The sequence below is a fragment of the Aotus nancymaae genome, unplaced genomic scaffold, assembly GCF_030222135.1.
Source record: "Aotus nancymaae isolate 86718 unplaced genomic scaffold, 86718_ANA_hifiasm-v0.15.2.pri h1tg000020l, whole genome shotgun sequence".
Classification (NCBI taxonomy): domain Eukaryota; kingdom Metazoa; phylum Chordata; class Mammalia; order Primates; family Aotidae; genus Aotus; species Aotus nancymaae.
This window is the reverse complement of record NW_026988432.1, coordinates 65,587,027-65,602,873: the sequence shown is the minus strand read 5'-3', so window position 1 is coordinate 65,602,873 and position 15,847 is coordinate 65,587,027. Positions and strand designations below refer to the sequence as shown.

General features: G+C 37.8%; 1 protein-coding gene across 5 annotated transcripts in view; it reads right to left on the bottom strand.

Annotated features, from left to right (window-relative positions):
* The window catches only part of ANKRD12 (ankyrin repeat domain 12), a 154,540-nt gene that overhangs the window by 57,896 nt on the left and 80,797 nt on the right, over positions 1 to 15,847 (bottom strand). The window lies entirely within an intron of this gene.

Sequence of the window (15,847 nt, the reverse complement as noted above, 5' to 3'; positions counted from 1 at the left end):
TCAAAACTGTTAGGCTTTTTTCAACTCAGAAAAAACTTCTATCATTTGCATAAATATTGCCTATCTTACATTTGTTTCTTTTTCTCCTTTTTAAGTTCCTATATCATTCACATGTTATCTCTGTTAGGTCTCCTGGACCTATTATTCCCTAAGTCTTTTCCCTTTTCTTTCAAGATTCTCTTTGTATTTTCACTCTGAGTTGTGAAGATGATCTTATTTGATTTTTTCAGTCTAATAATTGAAGTCTCCAATTGAATAATTTAAGTCTCCACAGTAACCATCTCCCACTTCATAAACTGAATTTTTAGTTCAGAAAAGCATTTTAATGCTGTACTTTAATTTCTTAAGGGCCCATTTTTGTTGCTGTTGAAGCTGTTTCCTCTAATAGTTTTATTTAGGTAGATTAGCATTCTGTTTGTTCAAATTGATCATTCTCTTCCTTTTCTAGGCAATCTTGGAGGGTTGTTAGTTCCCTTATTTTTACTGTTAGTTAGCCCATTTTTGTTGCTGTTGAAGCTGTTTCCTCTAATAGTTTTATTTAGGTAGATTAACATTCTGTTTGTTCAAATTGATCATTCTCTTCCTTTTCTAGGCAATCTTGGAGGGTTGTTAGTTCCCTTATTTTTACTGGACAGTGAAAAGTTTAAAATGGATACTAAAAACAAAGTTGCCACCTTCACAGTTTTTTCTATAGTTTTAGCTGCATTCATTATTTCCTTCAAATATTGATGTCAATCCTTTACCATTGTTATATTTTTCTTCTTCATTCCCCACTTTCCCTGTCTCCTATTTCTATAGTTAGTTCCACTTTTGGATGGGTGATAGTTTAGTGGAAGCCCTGACTGTTTCCTAAGTTACACACAAGAACCATCACTACTGCTGTTCCCTTCCCAAAAGCATAGAAAACATATCAGGCTTTTCCCTTAACATATAATCTTAAGAATTTCTTAGTACTTAAAAAAAAATTCCTCAATATCTGGATATTATGCCATTTATCTCACCTGAGTTTTCTATGAAATTTTCCCAAAGAATAAATCACCTATTAAACACATATTTTTCAGTCTTGCCCATTAAGTCTGATGTGCCTTTTAAATCATTATTATTATTTTCTACATGGTCTTCTTGTTTCTTTTCCACACCAAGTATCTGTTGAAGAACCAAAGCTGTTTAGCTTTCTCAAAATCTGGAATTTGCTTACTGCATACTCCTAGTGTAGTTCAATTTGCTCCACTGAACTTTGCATTTCCTGTAAATTGGTAGCTGAATCCTGAGGATGAAAACACTAAGGTTTGATCCCTTTGACAAGACCACAGTAGGAATACAGTATATTCTGTCATCGTGTGTGCAAGAATATAGTATATTCTTTTTCTTTCTCTTTAGTGTTAGCAATTGTTGATATTCAATGCTTAGATATATTAACTACTGAAAAATACTATTTTTTTCTCTTTTTTTGCTGGATTATTATAAAGATACTTCTCCTTACCTATTATGAAATTTTCCAGTGACAGAGTTCATGTAATGAAGGCAAGACAAATGATTTTGTCTTCAAATTCCATTTTTGTTTTGTTAACAGGCAGGATCTTTCTCTGTTGCCCAAGCTGGCCTCAAGGGATCCTCCCACCTCAGCCTCTTAAGTAACTGAGACTTTAGGTATGCATAATTATGTCTAGCTATTGGCCTATTTTTTAAGATGACAAACTGGTTCTCTATCACCCTCTAACAACAATGAATTAATTTTTTAACTTGTCATAAAGAATTAAGCAAGATAGCAGACTAGAGACATCAGACGCCCAACCTCACCAGAATGAGCCAAAATTACAAACAGGTAATCATACATTGAATAGGCTATCTAGGTAGTAAACACTGAAGTTAAACAGAGAACTCAAAGGAAACACCTGAGGCAGAGAAGGGGCAGAAACCAAGCAGTCTACTTGTCTGAGATCTGCAGCCGCGAGGGGTTCAACATTGGGGCAGGTGAAAGGGTAAGTGAGAACTGTGGTAGCCTATAACCTCATCACAAACTGCTACAATCTGAACCACAGGAGAGCTCCTCTACCCACACCAACCCTGACACCAGTGTGGGTAGTGATTTGGAGACCCTGCAAAAGCACTGCACCAGACAGGAAACTTGCACTGGGTCATTACCCCCTCTCCCTGCCTCTGATATCTAAGTGGCTACAACTGGGCACCACCGCAAGAGCCCAGCTGCCTTGGGACTTCATCCTGCCCTGGATCCATAGCCCCCATATCTCCACATCCTAAGAGCTTCCACTGACATTCTCCCAGTCTCCACCCAGAAGGCTATAGTGGCACAGTGCTAGCTGGACCCAAAACTGCTATGGGGTTTCCAGCACTCTAACTCAACAGAGTACTCTTCAGGGAAAGGATGATGCAGTGTACCAAAAAGGCAGCCTGTGGGACAAAGGAAACTAAAGCACAGGCTTTCTAGAGACCAGAACTCCCTGTATAGAGCTGTGAAAAGTGACCCCACCACCAGCAGCGGCACAAACTCTGTGCTCAGCCTTGTTGAGAGTGAAACCCCCCTCTCACTGGTGGAGCAGCTTCTGTGCCTGGGCTCACATGTAGAGTGGAATCCTTTCTCCCCCTCCAAATACCGCTGCAGACACAGCTGCTGCTGCTACCACTGGAAGCTGGGGTGAGCGAAACAGAGGGCTGCATGTCTAGGTCTGTGAGTGGTGACTGTGCCCCTACTGGGTGCATGGCCTTTGTGCTGGGTCTTGTGTACGAAGGATGGACTCCTTCTCCACTCTGTGTGGCTCTGCTGCTGAAGAGAGTGAGAGAGCCTGAAAGTTGTGTCTGGGGCCGTGTGGTGACCTTGCACCACAGCCACTGCCAGGATGCACTAGTTAGAATCCAGGGGGGATTATCCCACCACTGGCACTGCCCATACCACACTGGCTACCCAAGGACCTGAGAACCTGCTCACCTGCCCAGCCCACTATGCCGCTACTGGCATCTAAGCAAGCTACCTGGACGTCCAAGAATTGACCCACCTGGTCCTGCTAACATCAGTGCCAGAATATGCTGGGCTAGGACTCAGAATCAGGTGTGCTCAGCCCACCACTGCCACCACTGTGGCCGAAGACTGGCCAACCTGGCACGTCTGTCCCCAGCAAAACTTCACCATAAGCTCCACTGACAAGTGCACCCTAAACCACCAAGGAAATCAGTTACCAATGACATTGTTTATAGCCAAAGAAATCATAGAGATTATACTATACTACCACACACACCCAGAATCAAAGCCAAAAGGCCCTATCCAACTAACACCATTGATATATCTTCGGCAAGAAGCTCTCCCCTATGAAAGCAAATTCAAAAAACTGGAAGAAGTGACTATTACACCAGATGCATAGGTATCAATATAAGGAGACAAGAAATATGAAAAAGAAAGGAAATATGACACCCCCACAAAACACAGTAATTCCAAGCAACAGATCCCAACCAAAAAGAAATAAAAGAAATTCAAGAAAAATTCAAGGGGAAAAAATTCACAACTATGATACAAGGAATCTCAGTGAGATATAAGAGAATCCCAGAAACAATACAAAGAAATTAGAAAAACCATTCAAGATAAGTATGAGAAATTTATCAGAGAGATATCATAAAAAGGAACCAAACAAAAATTCTGGAACTGAAGAATTCCTTGAATGAAATACAAAATACACTAAAAAACTTGAACAACAGACTAGGTCAAGCAGAAGAAACAATCTCAGAACTTGAAAACAGGTCTTGGCCAAACACAGTGGCTCACGTCTGTAATCCCAGCACTTTGGGAGGCAGAGGCGGGTGGATCACTTGAGGCCAGAAGTTTGAGACCAGCCTGGCTAACATGGTAAAACCCCTGTCTCTACTAAAAATGCAAAAACAAAAAAACAGAAAAAAAACCCAGGTGTGGTGGTGCACACCAGTAACCCCAGCTACTCGGGAGGCTGAGGCACAAGAATTGCTTGGACCTGGGAGGTGGAGGCTGCAGTGAGCCAAGAGCACACCACTGCACCCCAGCCTTGGCAACAGAGCCAGACACCGTCTCAAACAAACAAACAAAATCCCAAAAAACAAAACAAAACAAAACAAAACAAGAAAACCCACAACCAGGTATTTTGAAACAACCCAGGTAAAATAAAAAAAGAAAGAATAAATTCTTTGTGATATATGGGATACTACCAAATATACGAATTACTGGTATCCCCAAAGGTGAGGAGAGAACAAAAGGAATAAAAAATCCCTATTTATCAAAAGAGCAGATGAAAACTTCCCAGGTCTAGCAAGAGATTCAGATATCCAGATACAGGAGGCCCAGTGATCTCCAATGCAAAAAGGTCTCCACAGCACATTACAGTCCAACTGTCTAAAGTCAATAACAAAGAAAAAATTCTAAAAACACTGAGACAAAAGCTTCCAGTCACATATAGAGGGGCCCCCCCACAACACCATCAGACTACCAGTGGACATCTCAGCAGAAACCTTATAGGCCAGGAAATAAAAGAAAATTATAATAAAAGTACTGAAAGAAAGAAAATGTCATCCAGCAAAATTATCCTTTATAAACAAAGGAGAAATAAAATCTTTCCCAGACAAGCAAATACTGAAAATCCATCAACACTAGACCAGCCTTACAAGAAATGCTCAAGGGAGTCCTAAACCTGGCAGTGAAAGGACAACAGTTACTTCCATGAAAACACCTGAAAATGTAAAACTCACTGTTAAAGCAAATATACATGAGGAAGAGAAAATAATCAAATGGTAGTACCACAGAAAATCAGCAAACAATGACAATCAAGAGAAAAAGGAACAAATAATAATATACAAAATAACCTGAAAACAACAATACAACAGAAGCAAAACTGTACATACCAGTAACACTGAATGTAAATGGGTTAAATTCTCCACTTAATAGATACAGACTGGCGGAATGGATAAAAAAACATGATCTAACTATATGCTGCCTATAAAAAATGTATTTTACCTGTGAGGACACATATAGACTGAAAATAAGGGGATAGAAAAAGATATTCCATGCAAATAGAAACCAAAAGCAAGCAAGAGTAGCTACAATTATATCAAATAAAATATCTTTAAGTCAAAAAGTTTAAAAAAAGACAAAGAAGGTAATCATATAAAGAGATCATTACAGCAAGAGAATATAACAATTCAAAACAATATATGCACCCAACACTGCAGTACCCTGATTTATAAAGCAAATACTCCTAGATACAAAGAAAGATTCCAACACAACAGTAGTGGGGGACTTCCACACACTACTCTCAGCATTAGACAGATCATCTAGATAGAAAATAAAGAAACACTGGACTTATACTGGACTTCAGACCAAAGGACCTAACAGACACTTTTGGAACATTTTATCCAACAACTGCAGAATACACATTCTTCTCATCAGCACATGGAACATGTGACTGACCACATTAGGCCACAAAACAAGTCTCAACAATTTTTTTTTTTTTTTGAGATGGAGTCTCGCGCTCTGTTGCCCAGGCTGGAGTGCAATGGGGAGATCTCGGCTCACTGCAACCTCCGCCTCCCGGGTTCAAACGATTCTCCTGCCTCAGTCTCCTGAGTAGCTGGGATTACAGGTGTGTGCCACCAAGCCTGGCTAAGTTTTTGCATTTTTAGTAGAGAGCGTTGCACTGTGTTAGCTATGATGGTCTCGATCTCCTGACCTCATGATCCACTAACCTTGGCCTCCCAAGGTGCTGGGATTATAGGCATGAGCCACCACATCTGGCCTCAACACATTTTTAAAACTTGAAATCACACTAAGTACCTTCTCAGACCATAATAGAATAAAACTAGAAATCAATACCAAAAGGAACTCTGAACACTATACATACACACAAAAATTAAACAACATGCTCATGAATAACCACTAGGTCAATGAAGAAATTAAGATGGAAATAAAAAAAAATTCTTGAAACAAATGAAAGTGGAGGCCAGGTGTAGTGGCTCATGCCTGTAATCCCAGCACTTTGGGAAGCCAAAGTGAGCAGATCACTTGAGGTCAGGAATTCAAAATCAGTCTGGCCAACATGGTGAAACCCCATCTCTACTAAAAAAGTATAAAAATTAGCCAGGCATGGTGGCATGCATCTGTAGTCCCAGCTACTTGGGAGGCTGAGGCAGAAGAAACTCTTGAGCCTGGGAGGCAGAGGTTGCAGTAGCCGAGATCGTGCCAGTGCACTCCAGCCTGGGTGACAGAGCTAGACTGTGTGTGTGTGTGGGGGGGGAAAGTTAAGAAAGAAGAAACACAACATACCAAAACGTGGGGATACAGCAAAAGCAATGCTAAAAAAGAGGTTTACAGCAATAAACACATCAAATAAACAAATATTTCAAATAAACACTAGTGATACACACACACCTCAAGGTACTAAAAAAGCAAAAACAAACTAAATCTCAAGTTAGTAGAAGAAATAATAAAGATCATAGCAGAACTAAATAAAATACAAAGACTTAAAAAAACAATAACAACAACCACAAATGCAAAGGATCTATGGAATGAAAAGTCAGTTCTTTGAAAAGATAAACTGCTAACTAACCAACAAGAGAGGAGAGCCAAACAAAATCAGAAATAAAAAAGGAGACATTACAACTGATACCACAGAAATACCAAAAATCACCAGAGACTAATATGAACTATATGCAACAAACTGAAAAACCTAGAGGAAACGGATATAGTCCTGGAAATATAAAACCTACCAAAATCAAACCAGAAAGCAATAGAAAATCTGAACAGACCAATTCAGTAATAAAATGTCTCCTAACAAAGAAAAGCTGAGGACCAGATGGACTCACTGAAGAATCCTACCAAAGAATTGCTACAAAGAAGTACAAAGAACTACAAATTAGTACAAAGAAGAACTAACAACAATCTCCCTGCAACTATTCCAAAATATTGAAGAGAAGATGATTATCCCCAACTCATTCTACAAAGCCAGCATCACCCTGATTCCAAAACCAAACAAGGTTACAACAAAAAAAGAAAACTATAGGCCAACATCACTGATGAACAGATGTTAACAATCCTCAACAAAATACTAGCAAACTGAATCCAATGGCACATCGAAAAGATAATAAATGATCAAATGGGATTTATACCAGGGATGCAAGGATGGTTCAAAATATGCAAGTCAATAAACATCATATATCATATAAAAAGGAAGAACAAAAACCATATGCTCATCTCAACAGAAGGAGAAAATACATTTGACTAAATTCAACACACTTTCATGATAAAAACTCTCAACAAACTGGACTATACCTGAAGAGATAATAAAGGCATATATGAAAAAAAGGGACTATACCTGAAAATAATAAAGGCATATATGACAAACTCACAGCTAACATCATACTGAATGGGAAAAAGTTGAAAGCCTTTCCTCTAAGAACTAGAACAAGACAAGGATGACCACTTTTGCCACTCCTATTCATAGCATTTAATAAAGTACAGGAAGTGCTAGCCAGAGCAATCAGGCAAGTAAAAGAAATAAAAGGTATCCTAGTTGGAAAAGAGGAAGTCAAACTGTCCCTCATTGTACATGACATCATCTTATACCTAGAAAAACCAAAAGACTCCAATGGAACACTCTCAGAACTGATAATTAAATTCAGTAACATTGAAGGATACAAAGTCAAAATTCAAAAATCAGTAGCATTTTTATATACCAATAATGAAACAGCTGAAAAAAAAAATCAAGAAGGCAATCTTGGCCAGCACAGTGGCTCATGCCTATAATCTTAGCACTTTGGGAGGCCAAGGGGGGTGGATCACAAGGTCAGGAGTTTGAGACCAGCCTGGCCAACATGGTGAAACCCTGTCTCTACCAAAAATACAAAAATTAGCCAGGCATGGTGGTGGCCTGTAATTCCAGCTACATGGGAGGCTGAGGCAGGAGAATTGCTTGAACCTGGGAGGTGGAGGTTGCAGTGAGCCAAGATCACACCACTATACTCTAGCCTGGGCGACAGAGCAAAACTCCATCTCAAAAAAAGAAAAGAAGGCAGTGACAATCTCACTTAAAATAGCTATAAAAAACACAAACACCTAGGAATAACTTTAACCAAGGAGGTAAAAGATCTCTACAAGGAAAACTACAAAATGTTGATGAAAGAAACTGAAGCAGGCACAAACAAATGTAAAAACCTCCCAAGCTAAGGGATCAGAAGAATACATTTCATTGCAGTGACCAAGCTGCCCAAGGCAGTCTACCGACTCAATGTAATCCCTATCAAATATCAATGTCATTTTTCACAGAAATAGAAAGAACAATCCAAAGTCACGTAGGGAACAACAACAACAAAAAGCCCGAATAGCCAAAGCAATCTTGAGCAAATAGAACAAAGCTGGAGGCATCACTTCAAAATATATTAGACTGAGAGAACACAGTATTGGTATAATATTTGACACAGACCAATAAAACAGAATAGATAACCCAGAAATAAATCTGCACATTTACAACCAAATGATCTTTGACAAAGCCACCAAGAACATACATTGAGGAAAGCACACCCTCTTCAATAAATGGTGCTGGGAAAACTGAATAACTATATGCAGAAGAATGAAACTGGATCCCTATTTCTCACCACATACAAGACAACCCAAGATAAATTAAAGACTTAAATGTGAAACTTGAAACTATAAAGCTACTAGAAGAAAGCACATGGAAAACTCTTCAGGACATTGATCTAGGCAAAAATTTTAGAGCGAAGACCTCAAATGCACAGGAAACAAAAACAAATGTAGACAAATGGGGCTATCAAACTAAAAAGCTTCTCCATAGCAAAATGAATCAAGAGAGTGAAGAGACCCTCTTGAATGGGAGAAAATATTTGCAAATTATTCATCTGACAGGGAACTAATATCCAGAATACAAAAGAAATTCAAGTACCTCAATAATAAAGAAAACCCCAAATAATCCCATTAAAATGGGCAAAGGACTTGAAGACATTTCTCAAAAAAGATACACAAATGGCCAGTATGTATTTCTTGACATCACTAATCATCAGGGAAACACAGATCAAAATCACAATGGGATATCATCTCACCCCAGTTAGAATGGCCATTATCACAAAGACGAAAAGTTACTTGTGAGTATGTGGTGAAAAGGGAACCTCTTTTACACTGTTAGTGGGAATGTAAATTAGTACAATTGCTATGGAAAAGTTTGGAGATTTCTCAGAAAACTAAAAATAGAATACAATCCAGCAATCCCACTACTACCTATCCAAAAGAAAGGAAATCAGTACATCAAAGGGATACCTGCACTTACATGTTTATCAGAGCACTGTTCCCAAGAGCAAAAATATGCAATTAACCTAAATGCCCATCAATGGATGAATGGATAAAGAAAATGTGGTGCATATATATGCTAGAGTACTATTCAGCCATACAAAGGAATAAAATGTCATTTTGGATGGAATTAGATTATGTTAAGTGAAATAAATCAGGCACAGAAAGACAAACACAGCATGTTCGCACTCATATATGGAAGCTAAGAAATTTGATCTCATGGACATAGGGACTAGAATGGCAGGTACCAGAGAGTGGGAGGCAGATTTTTGGGTGGGGGAGAGGAAAAGAGGTGGATGTGGATACAAACATAAGGTTAGATGAAATAAGTTCTAATGTTTGATGGCAGACTAAGGTGACTTATACTTAGCAACAATATTATGTATATTTGAAAGTAACTAGAAGAGATGACTTGAAATGATACCAAGACATAAAAATGGTAACACTTAAGGTGATGGATACTCCAATTACCCTCACCTGATCATTAAACATTCCTTGCATGTAATGAGCTCACATGCACCCCATAAATATGCAAATTATTACATAGCAATAAAAGGGGAAAATCATCATTATAAATTCATGGATTTCAACATATTTGATGGGTTTCAAACCATGGCAATTTATACTGTTCTTGAAGCTCACATTGTCCCATCTTTGGCCAATACAAAACTACTCCGAATTGTCTCCTAACACCTTTCAATAAGACCTTGTATTAGTCTTTGATAGCTTCCCTGAAATCTGGAATTTTAAGATATTCCAAGCTCAGATATTTCCTGCCCCAGACCTGGAATCATCTTCTAAGAAATCCTGGTTTTCTTTTTGTAGAAAACATTTTAAGATCATAACCTGGGAAGTAGGAATGATTACTGCTATTTTAGTCATTCCTTTTAGGTATCTGTATATATATTTAATTTTATTCACAATTTCAAGCTCACAAAAAGTTAGAAAAACCAAAAATACTAAACACTATGTATCTGTAACCCAGATTTATCCAGTTAATGTTTTACCTCCTTGCTTTATAACTTGTTTTCTTTCTCTATATATGTGTATATATTACATATATTTTTCTGAAGTATGAGTGCAAATTAAATGCATCATGGCCCTATAACCATATACACTTTAGTATTTCCTAAGACACAGGAATATTCTCTTCTGTCATCACAGTACAGTTGTCAACTTCATATATTTACACTGGTATGACGCCAGCCTACTGTCCATATTCCTTGTTAAATTATCTAATAATGTCCTTTATAATCATTTTTCCCCTCCAGTATAGGATCCAGTCCAGGAGCAGGTGAGAGAGGAGGCCCTTATTTCTCAGCCTTGCACCCTCCTGATACAAGGGAGGAAAAGAGACATAAAATACCAAGAAGTTGAAATCATCAGTCAGGTGACTTGCTGATGCCACTGACCAGGCCATAATGAGGCCCAGGGGCTAGGAAGATAACTTCCTTTTCGGTTCCCAGTGCCTATGCTATCTATAAACCTTGAAAATGTTGCAAAGGATGTTAATCCCTACCGGCCAGAGCCTAGCACTGAGTAACATACTCCACATTTACATGATCCAGACCCCTTCCTGGGGTCAATCCAGGAAATAGCTCTGTCAACCAGTGATTTACTGCCTTTGTCCAGCTCCTGAAAGCCTTCCCCACCTTGGTCCCTCCTGCACACGTGGAATATGAATAAGCAAATCAGTGAAGCCAAAGACTGTGAGCTCAGAGCCCTAACCAATGGACAATGACACAGATTCGCCTCAGTTTCCCTAGTAGAGTTGTTAGCCCATAAAAAGGGAAAGGAACTGCTCGGGGAGCTTGGTTCTTGGAATGTAAGTCTGCCGAGGCTCCACAGCCAATTAAAGGTCACTTCCTTCCTCACTCCAGTGTCTGAGTGGCTTTGTTGTTTGTCCTGCTACACAGGTATTGCCTTTAATTACCATCTCTGCAGATAATCTGGCATATTTCTACCGCCTTTATTGTTCTCTTATGATACTGCCATTTCTTAATCTTTCATGACATAAAACTTTTTATAAAAAAGGAGCATTTCTCATGATGATACATTCTCAGCTGTAATACTACAAAACTGATGTTATATCCCTCTAAGGTAGCATATCTGGAGGCAGATACGGGCATATCTCCTTCCTTTTATGATACAAATACAGATCACACAGTCTAGGTGTTGCTAGATTTCTCTACTATATAATCACTGATTTTTCCTCCACTCACCCTTTCTGATGTGACAAGACTACATAAAAATCCAGCTTCTCAGTAAACCCCCCCACCCCAAGTTTATGTCATTAGTTATAATGTCTAATCATGTTTACCATAATGGGTGTAAAATGATCAGTGAAAGGGGCAGGAATTGTCCAGGAAGGGGCATCAAGGAACTTTTCAGGAGTGACGGATGCTTTTTTTTTGAGATGGAGCTTTGCTCTTGTTGCCCAGGCTGCAGTGTAATAGTGTGATCTCAGCTTACTGCAACTTCTGCCTCCGAGGTTCAAATGATTCTCCCGCCTCAGCCTCCCGAGTACCTGGGACTACAGGCATATGCCACACGCCTGGCTAATTTTTTGTATTTTTAGTAGAGATGGGGTTTCACCATGTTGCCCAGGCTGGTCTCCTGACCTCAGGTGATCCACCTACCTCAGCCTCCCAAAGTGCTGGGATTACAGGTATGAGCCACCGTGCCCAGCCTTGGAAATATTGTATTTTGATGGTGTTGGATTACACAGGTGGAGGAAGTTCAAAAACTCATATATATGTAATACTTAAGAACTGTATCACAACCATAAGTATTGCAAAAAGATTTAAACTCTAGTTAATGAAATGCATGCTGAAGTACTTAGGAATGTCATCAACTTACCATAAAATGTATCAAAAAATAAGATGGATTGATGGATAGATATGTGATAGTGTAATAAAGGAATAGAGCAAAAGGTTAACAACTGTTAAATGTAGTTAGCGGGTACAGGTTGTTGACTATACAGTTCTTTGAGCTTTGTTACATGTTTGAATATTTTCATAATAAAGTATGAGGATTTTTAAAAAGTACTGTAAGTGGTTATGTTATAAAAAGCACAAATTGTAAATTATAATGAGAGACAAATTTTCCCATGGTAGCATGATATTTGGATTTTGAAAGTACTGTATATCTAAGGCTGTAGATAGAGAAGTTAAGATAGAAAAATCATGTGGCTAAAAGGTGGTTCTGGTGATGATGAAAGCCACCATCTGTGATGTCTTTGCTGATGTCAAAGTATGTAAACAGTTTTTACAAAATCATTTCAGGACAGAGTAGGGGGAAAAATTAGTATTTCTACATTAATATATATCCTATCTCAAATGTATATTTGAATTAATACCTTTTTTTTTTTTGATCTAGTCTGGCTCTGTCACCCAGGCTGGAGTGTAGTGGCACAATCTCAGCTCCTTGCACCCTCTGCCTCCTGGGCTCATGCCATTCTCCCACCTCAGCCTCCCAAGTAGCTGGCAGTACAGATGCACGCCACCATGCCTAATTTTTGTAGAGATGGGGTTTCACCATGTTGCCCAGGCTGGTCTTGAACTCTTGGGCTCAAGTGATCTATCTGCCTCGACTTCCCCAAAGTGCTAGGATTACAGGCATAAGCCATCCTGCCCAGTCAAATTAATACTTTAGACAGATGACTATTTTTTATCCCTATACTGTTTATTTATTCAAATAGTTCACAAGCCTTTTGTCTTTTTAAAATCTTTATTTCCAATGTTGTCTCTTTTAATTATTGAAGAGGTGTTCTGTTTTTTGTTGGAGGCAGGATCTTGCTATAATGCCCAGGCTAGTCTCAAACTCCTGGGCTCAGCTCCTGGAGTAGCTGGAATTACAGGAACATGCCACCATGCCCAGCACACAAGACTCTTTAATTTTTTATTTCTTACTGGAGGAAAATGTAGATTATCTTATCTTTTGGTATATACAGTATATAGAAGATACTTAACTATATCATTAGAAAAATTTACAAACACAATGGCTACACAAGATACATAAAGTTTAAAGATTATTTCTCTGCCGATTTTGGGGCATTTAAGTCATTCTAAATTTTTAGTAATATAAGCACTAATATGTTAACAGCTTTACACACACATAGTCAGCACTTCTGATTAGTATCATTTGGAATTTTTCACTTATTAACAAATTGTTTTCCAGAAAACACTCTCAATAACAGTGTATGATGCCAGCTTCTATACAAGCTCACTAACATCCGAATACTATTTTTAAAAAATCTTTACCAATTTTATAGGGCAGTTTTTAATCAAGCACTTCTGTATGTAAAGTACTGTGGTAAACTGAAGACTGTTCTGCAGTTTTCTAGTTGTAGTCCTCCCTTCTCAAAGTATCAGGATTTTGCAGGCTTAAAAAAAAGCAGCAGCTGTTTATACTTTTATACCATTAGACCTTTTTAACAGTATGGCAATCTAAGTGTGCCTGTACCTACCTCTCTCTCTGTTTTCCGATCTTCCTCCTTTCATATCTCTCTTTCTGTGTCTCTGTCTGCTGTTTATCATTTTTGAATTTTTTTTGTAAGATCTATATATAGTATTCTGTTAAAGTCTGAAAAGAAAAACTTTATACTTTTGTGGTTCTATGCACATTTTCTTACTCATCAGTGATGTTTATAAATTTCCACTCATTTTTATTTAATTAGATTTGCTAGATGTCTATTTAGTTAATCTTGTCAGAAAAGCAACCTCTGGTTTCATTCTGCTATATTGTCTAGAAATATTAGGACATGTGTTTCCTTATATACTTAGAAAATTTGTTTTCCAGTCATTTAATTGGGCTCCTATCTCTTCGGATCTGCTTTTACTTCCTCTTCTTAAGTTCATTTATTTTCATTCTTACTGATTTTAATGAAGAAAACTATGAACTTTTACTGAACACACAGAACAACTCTGGTCTCATCACACAGGTACTAATGGTTATGTACACATTGCCTATAACTGAGACATTCTACTTAATAAGAAATTGCATGTGCTCAAAAAACAAAGTTTCCAACTAGTATTATGTTTCTGGTCAATTTTATCTTGCATTTCTAACAACTTTTGCTTTATGTATTTTCACAGTGTTATCTGGTGCTTAAGAAGGCAATACACTTTTCTTATTATTTTTTTCTACAACAAAAGCTACATTCAATTAAGAGGACAATACACTTTTATTTTTGCTTTGTATTATATGCTTTTATTATCACAAAATTGTCTTTTGTCATGCACTATCTCCTGACTTTCTTCTTTGTCTAATGTCAATATGAAATTTTTTCTTCAAAAGCATTTTTTAACTTTTTTTTAACAATCACAAAAAAAACGGTTATCATATAATCTTCCCTATTTGTAACATGAGTTTACTATATATATATATTTCTGAGATGGAATCTCACTCTGTTGCCCAGGCTGGAGTTCAGTGGCATGATCTCAGTTCACTGCAACCTTCACCTCCCAGGTTCAAGCAATTCTCCTGCCTCAGCTTCCTGAGTAGCTGGGATTAAAGACACATGTGCCACCAAACCTGGCTAACTTTCATATTTTTAGGAGAGATGGGGTTTCACCATGTTGGCCAGGTGGTCTTGAACTCCCAGCCTCAAGTGATCTGCCCACCTTGGCTCCCAAAGTGCTGGGATTATAGGCATGAGTCACCACACCCAGCCCTGAGTTTATTATGCTTTTATCATCACCTCTCAAATGTTGATGTTAGTTTTAAGTTGGTATTTAAATTTCAGATATTTAAATTTTTTCATGTTTCCCTTTTCAAGTATGGTCTGATATTTACATTCTAAATTGAATATTAAGTATTTACCACAGTTATTTAAATATCTTGTTTGTAATCAGTGTTCACTGACAAAACTTTTATTTCATGACTTCATTTTTTTGTTCATAATTTGGCATCATTTCTTAATCAGTGGGAGTACATTTACAATTTTTGTTCAACAAGTAAAATGTTATATTCAGAAAGTGTGTTCTTTCAATTGCCTTTCCTTGTGAAAGACAATTTAGCTTTATTACATGAAAGTAGAGGGCCTCAAAACTATAAATGATCTATTGCTTTCTGGCAATGGCTGAGATTAAATGAGTAAAGTATGGTTTTTATTCCCTCATGTGTAATATAATATAAAAGTAACATTAGTTAATTGCTTACAGGAATTGTCTAAGATTTTGTGAGGAAATGGCCATTTGTAAGACTGATAAAATTATTTTTCATTGAATTTTTCCTGAAATATGGTACATCCCTTCCACATAAAGAAGACTTTCTTCAACACAGGAAAGGTTTTTCCTGTTATCTTTAAAAAAAAAAAGGTGTGTTTAAAAAAAAAAAGAGAAATTGTCCTTCCCTGCAACAACGACCAGAGTTCAACCATTTAAATCACAAAAGTAAAATCATAGAGATGACTCGTTAATACCAGGACACCAAGTGTTTGGTTAGTAGCTCTGTAATTTATAATAGAACGAAAAAAAGTCAGAGTAGCAGTGGTGATAGCTACGCATGGGGAGAGGT